This window comes from Triticum aestivum, chromosome 4B, assembly GCF_018294505.1.
Source record: "Triticum aestivum cultivar Chinese Spring chromosome 4B, IWGSC CS RefSeq v2.1, whole genome shotgun sequence".
Taxonomy (NCBI): Eukaryota; Viridiplantae; Streptophyta; class Magnoliopsida; order Poales; family Poaceae; genus Triticum; species Triticum aestivum.
In genome coordinates this window covers 277420546-277433901 of record NC_057804.1, presented here as the reverse complement: position 1 = coordinate 277433901, position 13356 = coordinate 277420546, and positions in this window count along the sequence as shown.

Genomic DNA, 13356 nt, shown 5'->3' with positions numbered 1-13356 from the left:
TTGCTCCAGCCGCCCAAAGCAACGCCGGTCGTGTCGCCTGCTCCTGCCTCATGTGGCTGGCTGTGCTACCGCGGAGGCCTCACTGCCCCCTACTACTCCCACCGCTGGCCAGGCCATGCCTCCACTCACCCACACCCCTTGTTATTCTGTGGCGACGGCAGTCTCACACTGCAACCAAACCAGTGAACCCTCATACTCCTCTCCACGTGGTCATCCACTGCCGCATGTTCCCCGGCTCCGCGTCGCCCCCTTCATAGGCCTCGCTGTCGTCCACCGCCCTGGTGCTCTCGGCGCGGCATGGTCAACATGGTCAAGGAACGACCTCCATCGAAAGAGCACTATATGTTGATAGGCTGATAGCTGGGTCTAGGGCAGACGCCAAGGAATTGGCTCCTTATTACACGCAAAATAATTATTTCTCCACCTGACAGTAGGGACCCACCAGACGGGCCACCATATTTCGTTAAAAAAATGTTTCCCCCTGACTGCTAGGACCCACCAGCTACATCTTCGCACGCAAGGAAGTGCTTTCGGGCAAAAAAAACAATTCACCCCCTGACTGTTGGGACCCACTAGCTACATCTTCGCACGGAAGGAAGTGCCTGACAGTCGGGACCCACTTGGTCGAAGCGTACATAGCATTGTAATTATGGTCATGAACGTGTACGTACATGCTGGTCAATGTAGAGGAGCGCACGTGTCGTAGTAGAGACGCATACATGTCATAGTAGAGGTGCGCACGTAGCATGTACACGTACATACAGTGGCCAGGGTGCAAGAAAAAAATACGACCGCGTACGTACATACGGGCAGGGTCTTGAACACCTACTCGCGCATATGTACGGCCAAGGCTCGTGTACATGGCTGGGTCGGAACGGAGAAACAGCGTCGTCGTCGTGTTCATGGGGATCCAACCGGCTGGGTTGGAACGGAATGCATCGTCGTGTTCATCGGGAGGGCTTGGATGGAACAACCGATGGAAACGAGGCCCGGCGTACCGCAGAACGAAGGAAACGGCCTTGTGTTCGATCGGCCACGTTCGAAACGGGGTCCTGTTCATTGGGAGGGGTCTGGCATACCGCAAAACGGAGGAAACGGACTTGTGTTAGACCCCTACGGTCAAAACGGGGTCCTGTTGACCAGGAGGGGTGTGGCGTACTGCAAAACGATGGAAATGGACTTGTGTTGGGTCCTGTTCATCGGGAGGGGTGTAGCATACCGCAAAACGGGACTCCATAGGATACTGTTCATCTCCACCGTCGACCTCCTTCAGCCTCCACGGGCTACTATTCATCCATCGTTGACCTCCTCCAGCCCCCAGCTGCGTCTGTTCAACCATGGGCTCCTGTTCATCCAGCCTCCACCGCGCGCTAGTCCACCGGCTACTCTTCAACCAGCCCTCTCCACGGGTTCCTGTTCAACCACCCCTGCACGGGCCACTATTCATCCAACCCTCCACCTTCTACTATTCATCCAGCCCTCCACGGGGTCATCTTGCTCATCCAGCCCTCCATTGGGTCCTGTTCATCCAGCCCCAACTGGCTCGATCAATTGGGGTCCTGTTCATCGAGAGGCAACACCACGGGGTCCTGTTCATCCACCCCCACCGGCAACTGTTCATACAACCCCCCCCAACAATGCTCATTGTTCATCAAGGGAAGGAGGCAGCAGGGTTTTATCGACTTCAGTTAGCAGCAGTAGCGAAGGAATCGCTCGGGTTCAGTAACATAGCTAGTGCAATCGCTCGGGTTCAATTAGATCCCAACGCCTCGCTCGGGTTCAGTTAGAGCCCAACGCCTTGCACACACACGTGTACCCATACGAGAGAAACGCGCATCGCTCGGCCCCCGACCAACCACCGTAACCGGGAACTCCCCGAAATTTTCCTCGCCCTTGCTTCAACCATGGTTTTTCCGTCATGGACGGCCCAAAGAATGTCATGCAGCTGCGTCTCCGGCCCGCCCAGGACAAAAATCCCATTTTCTGTCTTGATTTTTTGTCATAGAAGAAGGAGCCCACCACATCTATGATGATATCAGGTTTTGTCACAATTATCATCATAGAAGTGTCATAAGTATGATAGGAAAAAAATTCGTTCGACCCAAAATGTCACGGATGTGTCCTTTTTTTGTAGTGTAAGTGGTTTCAGGATCACTTCTTGATCACTTCTAGCTTTGCGATCGTTGCGTAGTTTCTATTCTTACTCTTGTACTCGTTTGTTAGCCACCATTTTTTCCTTAGCGCTTGCTGCAACTCCACCTCATTACGTTATCCTACCCATAAGCTTAAATAGTCTTGATCTCGCGGGTTTTGAGATTGCTGAGTCCTCATGACTCACAGATACTACCATAATAGTTGCAGGTGCCGATGGTACCAGTGCAGGTGATGCCACCGAACTCAAGTGGGAGTTCGACAAGGACCTTGGCTGTTACTATGTTTCATTTCCCAATGATCAGTAGTGGAGCCCAGTTGGGACGATCGGAGATCTAGCATTTGGGGTTATCTTCTTTTCATTTGGATTTGACCGTAGTCAGTCCATGTGTGTATTTTGGATGAGGTATGATTTATTTAAGTATTGTGTGAAGTAGCGATCGTAAGCCAACTCTATTTATCCCTTTCTTGTTCATTACATGTGATTGTGTGAAGATGACCCTTCTTGCGACAAAACCACAGTGAGGTTATGCCTCTAAGTCATGCCTCGACACGTGGGAGATATAGCCGCATCATGGGTGTTATGAACTCGCAAAGCAACACACACATGCCCACATGTAGTTGGGACATGGTTTTACATATATATATATGCATGGTAAATGCAAAAAATGACTCAAATATATCAAACAAGATCTCAAATGCACAAGAAAATTGAACCTTAGGGTACAATGAAGATTTCTTACCGTCGAAAAAAACTCGACACGAAACGACGAACTCATGTTTTCATTCAAATGAAAATATGTTGTTAGTTCATGTAAATGTTTTCAAATAGCACATGGTTCACTCATGAAAGCCGTGTGCCTACCAAACCATGGTTGATGCCCCCTGCTATGCGCGCAATCTGAGTCATGCGTTCTGATTGGCCAGAACCCAAACCCCATGGATCATATGTCTGCACCGTTGGATGCTCCTAGATTGAACGGCAATCCTCATCCCTTTCATCAGCACATGCAGTTCTGTCTAGGATTTGATTTATATGCCAAAATGCACAGTAAATGCCATATATGGCTTAAATATAGCACACGAGACCTGAAATGTGCCAGCAAATCAAACCTGTGGTACAATGGTGAATACTTACCATGGGAAAAAATTTAGAGGCGAAACAATGAAGTCACGTCTTCATTTCAAATGACATTATGTTGTTTGTGCACATGAGCTCTTAGAGGCAACCATTTGCATAGGCCTTTCCGAGCAGCGACTGGGGATCTTTTTTCAGCCTTTTAACCTATGCCGCCAATGCCCCCCCCACCGCCCGTCTGCGTTTCACTCAATAGTCCACCCAATCCCCACCGCCAGCTCCCCCTCCCCCAGATTCACAGCAGAACCCTCTCCGGCGCCGGCGTGCTCAACCCGGCCGTGTGCCCGCTCTTCGGCGTCAACCCTACCTCCACACGGTTGTTCCCAACACGCGGTTGCCCGCACCTCTCCGTCTTCGTTTGCTCGCCATCCACCCTCGAGCATATCAATCCTGTAACTCTCGCCTCTCATGTGGTCCTACCGGGTTTACACAAGAAACCTATTAGTTACTGCTACCGTCGCGACGAGGCATACTTCCTCGAAATCCCTCTTCCTACTTTGTTCGGTATATTCCCAAATTGGCTATAAAATAACGGAGAGTGTATATATGTGCATTATCTACCTTCCTATATAGTACATATAAGTTGTATTTGTTCCAATTAGTTATTGTCGAATTACAGATCGTGGGCGCCCAAGTCACACAAATTTAATAAATTAGCCATACATTTTCTAAATAATTGCATGACATGTTTAGACAGCTTGATACCAGGTTTTTAGCTTTATGCTTATCCTTCTTTCCTGAGTTTCACATGTGTTCTCTGTGGATGCCAAGTAGCAGCAACAACACTCATGCTTCGGGTGAGGTATCTTCATCTGAATTCGACAACCCTAGGTCTCCAGCAAATGGTCAGGGCTCAAGTAAGCTAGAACAGGATGGAGTTGTGGCAATTACCCTTTCAGTCAGGACACGGAGGAACGCTCCAAGGAAGCCCACACAGCAGCCTAAACGTGTATATGAAGTAACCGATGTCAATTTAATGTCTTGGGCTCCAACTAAACTAAATAAAGCACACACGAGGTTCAGGAGTATGTGTGGATTTGTTGGTAGGGCAAGGCTCAACATTAATCTGTTGGGGTTTTGGAAAGCGGACGTAGAAACACGACAAAGGATAGTCCGGGAGATGATGGATCACTTCAACATTCCATAGCAGTGGAGAATGCATGTGGAACATGCTGCACTGAAGAAGGCTAGGGATGCTTGGAGAAACCGGAAGCACATGTTGTACAAGAAGTACTTGAGTGAAGGCAAGGACCCAATCCCCGCATACCCCCAAATTACAAAGGCAGACTAGGTAGAATTCAAAAGGGTCAAGGCAACTACAAATTTTGCTGAGAAGAGTGCCAAGCAATCGAAACTTCAGAAGAGGAACACACACACACACACACACACATTGTATGGGTGTGGCAGGATACTACGGCATGAAACCGATATGGGACCAGGAGGACAAAGAAGCAGTAGTTGCGGGGGGGGGGGGATCGGTCTTTAGTGAAATCAGGGGTGAACGCGCTAGAGACTACTTGCGGGTACATGCAAGGAGGCGTGATGACGGAACTTATTGCTTTGAAAACTCACATGATGAAGAACTGTATCGCATGATATTAAAGGCTTCCAAGATCCCTGGAAGGTTCTACGAGAACTCAGGGCCATGTGACATTCTGTCCGATGCTTTGGAAACAAGAGAGCCCCTTGGTCGTGCAAGGGGTATTGGTGTCAATGTCCCACGCAAGAGGGCTTTCACACTCAGCAAAGAAGAGAGGCTCAGCATGAAAAAAGCGAGGAGTGAAATGAAGCAGAATGAATTGTATTGAAGGTTGAGGAAGGTCATGTATCCGACTATTTGAAAGGAAATTGAGGAGTCAATGATGATGCAAAAGACTCTAACACTGACAGATAGCCAACAGATAGGGGAGGTGGGCACGGAGGATGTTGGTTATTGCGCGACAACACCGCACAAGAGTAGTTGTGCATCAGCTGACCCCAGTGACATTGAGACTGCAGTTGCTCATGATGCTGCTATATCTGATCTATCTAGAATAAAAGACAGACTAAAGGGCATGCTTACACATTATGAAGATACATTAAAATGTGCAACAGCCTGGGTTTGCCCACCCTTCTTGGAAGAGGGCCTCTTTTTGGACAATGTGCCATTGAAGTCGGGCTGTGTGAAGTGCTACATGACTGAAGTAAAGGCTAGATTCAATGAATTTGCCCTGAAGAATGTCCTAGGGGACTTTGATAAACACTGTTACATCACATCCTGTGGCCACGAAAGGAAATAGACTTCATGGATGAGATCCCTGAAGCCCCGCCAAGAGCAACCAATGTCGCCGCTCAACCATGACACTCTCCTTGTCACAACAACTCTCACATGCTTCCCCAAAGGAACCTAATACTCGTAATCTGACGGCTGATGCATCAACCTATGATCAGCCCGCCCAACTTTGTGCCGTACATGCCATATCATCGTCCACCCCAAAGCAGGCAGTGGCAAGGCCTACAACTGCTGAAGACGCGCCACCAGTTCATATGCCGGCTGCTGAAGCGGCTGGGGGAGACTCAGCTGCACCACATGCTCAGCAGACCAACCTGGTGGAACGGACTGCTAAGCAGTCTGATGCTTTGGAACTGCCTGCTAAGCAGTCTGTAGCTCCAGAACCGACTGCTCATCAGTCTGTCGGTCCGCAACCATGTGATCAGCATACCAATGTGTTAGCACTGCCTACTCAGCAAACCAACGCGGTGGCACGGCCTCCTCATCACACCGACAAGTTTCCACCACCTACACAGAAACCCGACATAGCTTCAACACATGGTCAGCAGTCTGATGCCTTTGCTCCTACAACCCATCAAGGTGTCACTGTTGAATTATGAGATCCACAAACCCTTGAGAGGTTCAAACTCTCGGGTACGTGCGACAAGCTCAAAGAGACAAAGAGATACAACAGTTTATCCTGGTTCGGGCCACCTTGCGGTGTAATACCCTACTCCAACGTTTTGGTGGATTGCCTCGAAGGGCTGAGGATGAACTAGTACAGTGGATGAACTGGCCTCATGAGGTGAGGTGTTCTTGAGCTGGTTAGGTGTGTGCTAGTTCGACTTGTTCTTCCTCCCGTCCCCCTTCTATGGTAGTGGCTAGTCCTATTTATAATGGCCTTGGTCCTCTTCCCAAATGTTGGCGGGAAGGGATCCCACAACAGCCAGATTTGAAAGGGGACAAGTAGTACAGCTTATCCTGACAAAAGTAGTCTTCGCCTACGAAAAGCTCTGGTTGTGACGCTACGGTGGGCTCGTTGATGACCCCCCGTCCTGTCGTCCTGGCGGTCTTGGTCTCGTTGCACTGAACTGGAAACCTTTGGTTGATTCTGTAGGACTCCGCGCCTGTGGCTTGCCTCCTTTGCACCGAAGAGGAAACCTGCGCTCTGCGCCCGCCTGTCCTTGGTCGTCATGGCTCACGTCATATGAGCCTCGTGAGGTAGACCTTGCATAGAACTCTTCGCCCCTCGGGAGCCAGCCTAGTGAGGCCGATCCCCTCGGGAGTTTTGGCGTCGCCCGCCTCGTGAGGCTTGGCCCCTCACGAGGTCTTGTGTTGTTGATGCCGAAGTTGGGCCGTACCAGGTCGTCGATGGAGCCACATGGTGTGTTGTAGGCAGGCAGGGATGGATACCCCCGGGCCCAAGGTGCGCTCGGACTTGGCTTCCAGGTGAAGCCAAAGGGCAAGGGAGGAGCGCCGCGGTCCCTAACTGCCTGCGGCCTTGATGAAGTGTGGCGATTGATGGGACATGGGCGACTCCGTTTCCCCATGCTACCTCACAATTGTTTCCATTTGACAAAAGGGTTGCCGCTTGCCACCAGGCTTTCATTGCCTCTTCTTCGTCTCGCTCGAGATCCCCTTCTCCTAGCAGCGGAAGAACTCACCAGGTCTGTCGATCCCCCCCCCCCAATCTCTTTCTCGATGGCCGCTGAGAAGGCCACCGCTTCTGCCTCTGCTGCCGGCTCCGCCTGGTACAAGTAGGTGCTGCTTGCGCCCTGCGTGGCCGGGGAGAAGCTCCAGAACGCACTCCTCCTGATGGAAAGCGACAACAATGAGTGGTAGGAGACGGTGCTCCGGGTCGCCACCGCTGCGCTAGAGCCTGTGAATAGCACTTTCTTCCCCTTCTTCTTGCACAGTGTCTACTCGGGGATGGTGCCACCATTCTCCCACTTCTTCTTCGTCGTTCTCCACCACTATGGCCTCCATCCGCTCCACATCCATGCTAACTCCATTCTTCTCATGTCCATCTTCGCCTTTTACTGTGAGGCGTTCGTGGGGGTGAAGCCCTCCGTCGCCCTGCTCTGCCACTTCCTCTTCCTTCGCATGACTGGCGAAAATCCGGTTGGATGCATCGGCTTCGTTGCGGTGCGGGGAGGTAATGCAATCTCTCGTGCCAGGAAGAAGGTGGAGGATGCCGTGAAGAGGTGGGTTCTGATGGATGCCAAGTGCTCTCAGAGTTTGTTGGAGCTGCTGACCGAAGTCCCCATCTCCGAGAAGGGGTGGCGTTTTGAGAAGATCACCGACCCTTTCCTGACGCGGTTGGTGAAGAAGATGGAGAAGGACCTGAAGAGCGAGAAGCTGATGGGGGCCATGTTCATCAAGGAGTTCCCAAGGCAGCGCATCACGCAGCTCCAAGACCACTCCCGTCCCCTATGGAAGCTTGGCGGTGTTGATGACAAGATTCGACTGCGCCAAGATGCCCTTCTCGAGGAGGAGCTGAGCAAGGTGTTGCTCTACTTGACGGGGAAGGACCCGAGCGATCCTCCGGAAGATTGGCTTCCGCTGTACTGCCGGGATGACGGTGAGGAGGTTGCCGCTGCTATGCCGGTCTTTGACGAGTTTGGGCTTGTGCGGCCAGGGCCTCCCCCGCCGCCTACCGCCTTGGTGCACCTGTCCTCCAATGATTGTTCCTCCGAGGACACCACGGACGATATGGTGGAGGAATCCTCCGACCCGCAGTAGAGGGAGCTCCCCTGTGACTTCCTCGATGATGATGATGATGATGATGATGATGATGATGATGAAGCTCCGGTGGTGGAGGTGTCGCGCCCTTCTGTGGTCACCACGAGATCTGGGATGTCCTCTTCGAAGTAGTCCAAGCAGGCGGCCACAAATAAGGGCAGGACCGCGCTGATTCCTCCGGGCAGCGTTCCACCTTTGCCAACGATGTCCCGGGAGGCACCAACCACGAGTTCTGCCGCTCCCAAGAGCTCGGCACCAGCTACTCCGCCCCAGCGCCCACTGCTGAGCATGAAGAGGAGCTATGCACTACTAGGAAAAGACCTGCTAGTGGCGCACCTGTTTTGGCTACTAATGGCGCACTATAGGAACGCCACTAGCATCACGCCATTAGTAATTAATACTAATGGCGCACCCCTGGTGCGCCATTAGTAAACTAGATACTAATGGCGCACCAGGGAGTGCGCCATTAGTATAACACACGGTGCGCGATTAGTACGCCTCCTAGGGGCCATATTTACCCATGTGGTCTGGCTTACTAATGGCGCACTTGATGATGATGCGCCACTAGTGTACTTTTTGCAGTGCGCCACTAAAGTGCTGAGTGGTGCGCCACTAGTATGAATATCCAAGAAGTTTTTTTCTTTTCTGATATTTGCACAGGTTACAAAACATATTACTGCATAGAATATAGAGAGCACAACATATAAATAGCAGATTTATCGAATACAATATAAGATTAGTCTCCGAATACAATTCATCATATTAGTCTCCGAATTTAAAATACCGAACAAAGTTAGAACATTACAAGTCTCGAGACCGCGAGTAGTGAGTTTGTCTTCACATTACAAGTAGATATTGATCATCTAAACTACCATCACATAGAAGAGAGCTGTGGTCATCACGATGAGCATAATCGCGATGAAACTGGTCTTCACCTGGTTCCTCCAACACTCCCTCCTCTCTCCCGCTAGATAGCGCGCGTATCTAACTTCCGCCTCCGCCCTAGTGGTGTACCCTTTATAACTGTTACCGCTGAAACGGTAAACCTGTCTCCGACACTCCTCCCAGTCGTCGTAGACTCCGGGAACCTTACCCTTGTACACGACATACGACGACATCTCTATGCACTAGCCAAACAAAACGTTAGTAGCAATTCACAGACAATACATAAGCAATATATAAGTATGCAACAAAAGGATCTGAAGAGAAAAGCAACACATTAATAGCATGATTCATGGTCCTACTAATAAATAGCATTGATTACATATAAGTTGAATGACTGTCCAAACCAAAGAGACATACAAGTTCATTAAAGTTTAATATTACAACATGAGCCAATCGACATTTCATAACTACATAGCATCACTACTTTCGACTCGACTCAGGGACTGGAGCGTGGATGAAGCCGCCGTCTTTCATGATGGTCATGAAATCGCGGATGTTGTCAGCCTGCATTTGTAGCATTGTTTATATCTCACTGTTGGATGGTTGATATCTGAGGTAGAACTGCCCCGAGGTATGAAGGACATCTTGATGGATGATTTCTGCAAACTCCGACTGGATGCGATAGAATTCTTGTCTGATGTCTGCGTCCTGGATTGCCGAGAAGCGTGTGGCCCAATCTTTGAGATTATTTGGTAGAAGAAGGTGATTATGGTCCCGTATGATCGCCCGCATGTGATGGAGAGCATAGTAGGCATCCTTATGACTGCCAGGCGGCTGCTTGACGCAGGGGAACGTCGTATTGTGGGTGAACACATGCTTGCTGTACCTACGAATTGTCCTGCTGAAGGTGCCTCCAAATCTGGCGTAGCCGGGGAGAACATCATCAAGAACTTTCTTGATATTTGTGTAGTCTTTCTTCGACTGACGGTCCGAGTCGAAATACGTGGCCATGGAATATTTCGGGCTTAAGAGGATGAGTGTGCAATGTGTGTCACTGCACAAAACACGGAATATTAGAAAAAAAAAGAACGATCGAAATCTAAGAAATCATATGTTACGGGGCGGTGAGGGGATGACTTGCTCGGGAAAGTAAGGCACGAGGAAGTTATCATTATCTGGGTTTGCCAGAATGACGCCTTCGAGGTGTGAACTCGTGACTTGCCGGTCCCCAGCGCTGCCCAAGATCTTGGCACGCATGTAGAAGGGGTCGACTATCACGATGTCCGGGGTCTTGTATCTAATGATCTGCATCTCCATACTCAGCGAAAATAGCCGAACGAAGGTGTAGTGCAGCAGATGAAGGTTAAACATAGAGAAGATGTCATCAAACCGCAGGATGATCGTACCCTCGGTGGTGCTATCCACAAAGCCCTTGCCCTCTGGCACCTTGGCCACGAAAACCGGGTATGCCACATCATTCTCAGAGAGAAGCCGCTTCTCCAAAGAAAGAACAGTGTCATACAGACTCCGCATAGCACCGGTTGCAGCATTGAGCAGATTAGTCGGTAGCATTGGCCTACCCGCCACATGCACCCTTGTCGAGATATCCTTAGGTGAAGGTGGCCCGTCCTGAGCACGGATCGTACTCGGTGCCGGCTGGCTCGCACCGCCCTTGTTATTCTTTCGTTTCCATCCCTTCTTCTTCTGCTGTTGTAATGGGATTGAGTTCTACTTAGAGGCCGCCTTATTGAGTGTGTTGGGGCTGATAATATTTTGCACCTCGGCTATTTGAGGCTCGGTGAAGGCGGCAGCTAGAGGCGTCTCCTGAGAACTAAACACCAGAAGACGCCTGTTGCAATTGGGTTTCTCCGTGGTACCAGCTAGATCGCGATCATCTTTTTCAGGGTTGGGTTCTTGAGAAGGAGGCCCGCAGAATTCGTCACCGTACCCATGTTCGGCAAAGTACTTATCGACGTTGGTAAATGTACGGTCGTCGTTGTCGTCGTCGTCCGGATCCTGTGCCATATGCATGTCCGGATCCTGTGCCATAGGGATGTCCGGCATGTCCGGTAGCATTACGCGGTCTTGCCATGGCTTGGCGCCGGCACGACTGGCACTGTTGTCTGTGGGGTGGTGTCCCCCGCCCCCAAACGAATCTGGCTCTTTGGCCAAAGCAGGGGCCAGCTTACGCAGGCGCTGAGGGTCATCACATCATCTTCGTCGGCCCCAGCGGGTCGAATAGGAGGTAACAACTCGTCGCAGCCTGGCAGCACCCGAACCAGTTCAACCCTATACACGATGGGTGGCATCATATTACCGTGGAACACGGGGTTGTGCGTTTTAACGATTCTGCCCATGGCGACATTGATCAACTCGCCGCCCATGAAGTGCAGGAGAGTGCATGGAACGTCGGCGGCGCCCTGCGAAAACATGTAAGGCGTCAGGGATGCCCAGTCAAAGGCAAGGAGATGAAGTCATCGGCCAAGAGGCTTAGTTACCGTGATGGCGTCGAGCTCGGCTAATGTCGAGGCACCGCCAACGGCGGGCGCGCAACTGACGGAGGGGCCGCTTGCTGCTAAGGTGTCGGCCGGATTACACCCAGTTGCATTAAGCTCCAATGCCCGTGCCGGCGGTGGAGACACCAATACCGCCTCCACCAGAGACACCAATGGCGCCGCATGCACGTTGTGCGAGTTGCTGGCCGTGAAGCTGGGAACCGGGGGCGGCCCCTGTTGGCCTCCCGCAATCCACGTCTGTAGCCCCTGAATCAAGGTAGGCACAAAGGTGGTGAGCGTTGTTCCCAGTTGTGGTTGCACTTGCTCGGCATGCTCCGCGTCCTCCTTGTCCCATATAGGCTCCGCCACTCTGTAACCGCCGGGACCGAGTTGGTGGACCCCTAAGTTTAACTCCCGCATTTCTTTCCCCCACTGACTTGATTCCACGGTTGCGCTGCTCTCGCACTTGATCTTGAACTCCTTGTAGTCATCTTCGCTGATCGAAGGATTTTTCGCCTTGATCTTCTCATAACTATTGCCTTTGTCAATCATTCTCTTCACTGCGCTTCTCCAAGTAGACAGGGCCATGCTCATCTTCGTGAGCGCGGCACTGATCACTTTATTCCCTGAGAGGCGTTTGTTTGCAAAGTCAGCAGGGAACTCATATCGTTCGTGCAGCTTCGTGAAGAGGAGGCTGCGCAAATTCCCTCGGTCAGGATGCCTTAGGTTCTCCGTGTTGATCAAGATGGTGCTCCGGAGAATGCACCCGAGCTGAACCAAGTACCCCTTGACTAATTCTTTAGGCGCCGTTGGATGCCCGTCGGAGGACACTTTAGTAAATTCCTCCTTGACGGTGCCGAGCACGTTTGGGCGCTGGTCCTTCCGTTGCCTCTTCGGTTGGCTGCCATCTGTGCGTGCGCTACCATCATCAGTGGTGGCATCCTTGGCGGCACCATCAGTGGTGTCATCCCCGACGCCACTAGGGGTTGTGTAGACGGGATCAGTGTCTTCCGCGGCGTCCTCATAGCGGTGAGGTTCTTCCTCCATCTCTTGGGACAGCTCCCAGAATTGCTTGCCCGAACCGCCGGCCTCATCGTTGTGGGCCATGTTTCGCTCTAAATAGGAAAAAAAATGGTCAAAAAGTTGGTTATTGTCAAGGAAAAAGATCATGGTTTCATCATTTAGGGTTTGTCAACACCGAGGCTTCCTAAAAGCTAAGCTTTTATCATTTAGGGTTTGTCGACGCCGAGGCACCCTAAAAGCCTAAGCTTTCATCATTTAGGTTTTTATCGACACCGAGGTACCCTGAAAGCCAAGGTTTTATAATTTAGGTTTTGTCAATGCTGAGGCACCCTAAATGCTAAGTTAAGTTTTCATCATTTAGGGTTTATCGATGCCGAGGCACCCTAGGTTGACTGATATATATGGGTATCTTCTAATAATATACCCTATCAAGAAAAAGGAACGAGAATTCTAAGTTGGACCTAATCACTTGGCTCTATTGCCACCTATGGTTTAATGCAGCAAGAATAAAGGGGCAGTTGATCCTACTTAATTAAGTACTAAGATACCCTGACCCATGCATTAGTCGCAAGTACCCCATATGTCCTATTTTTAGCAAAATCATGCTAAAATTCACGGAAAATTTCAGCATGACCTTTGCTGAAAATAGGACATATGGAGTACCCGAATTT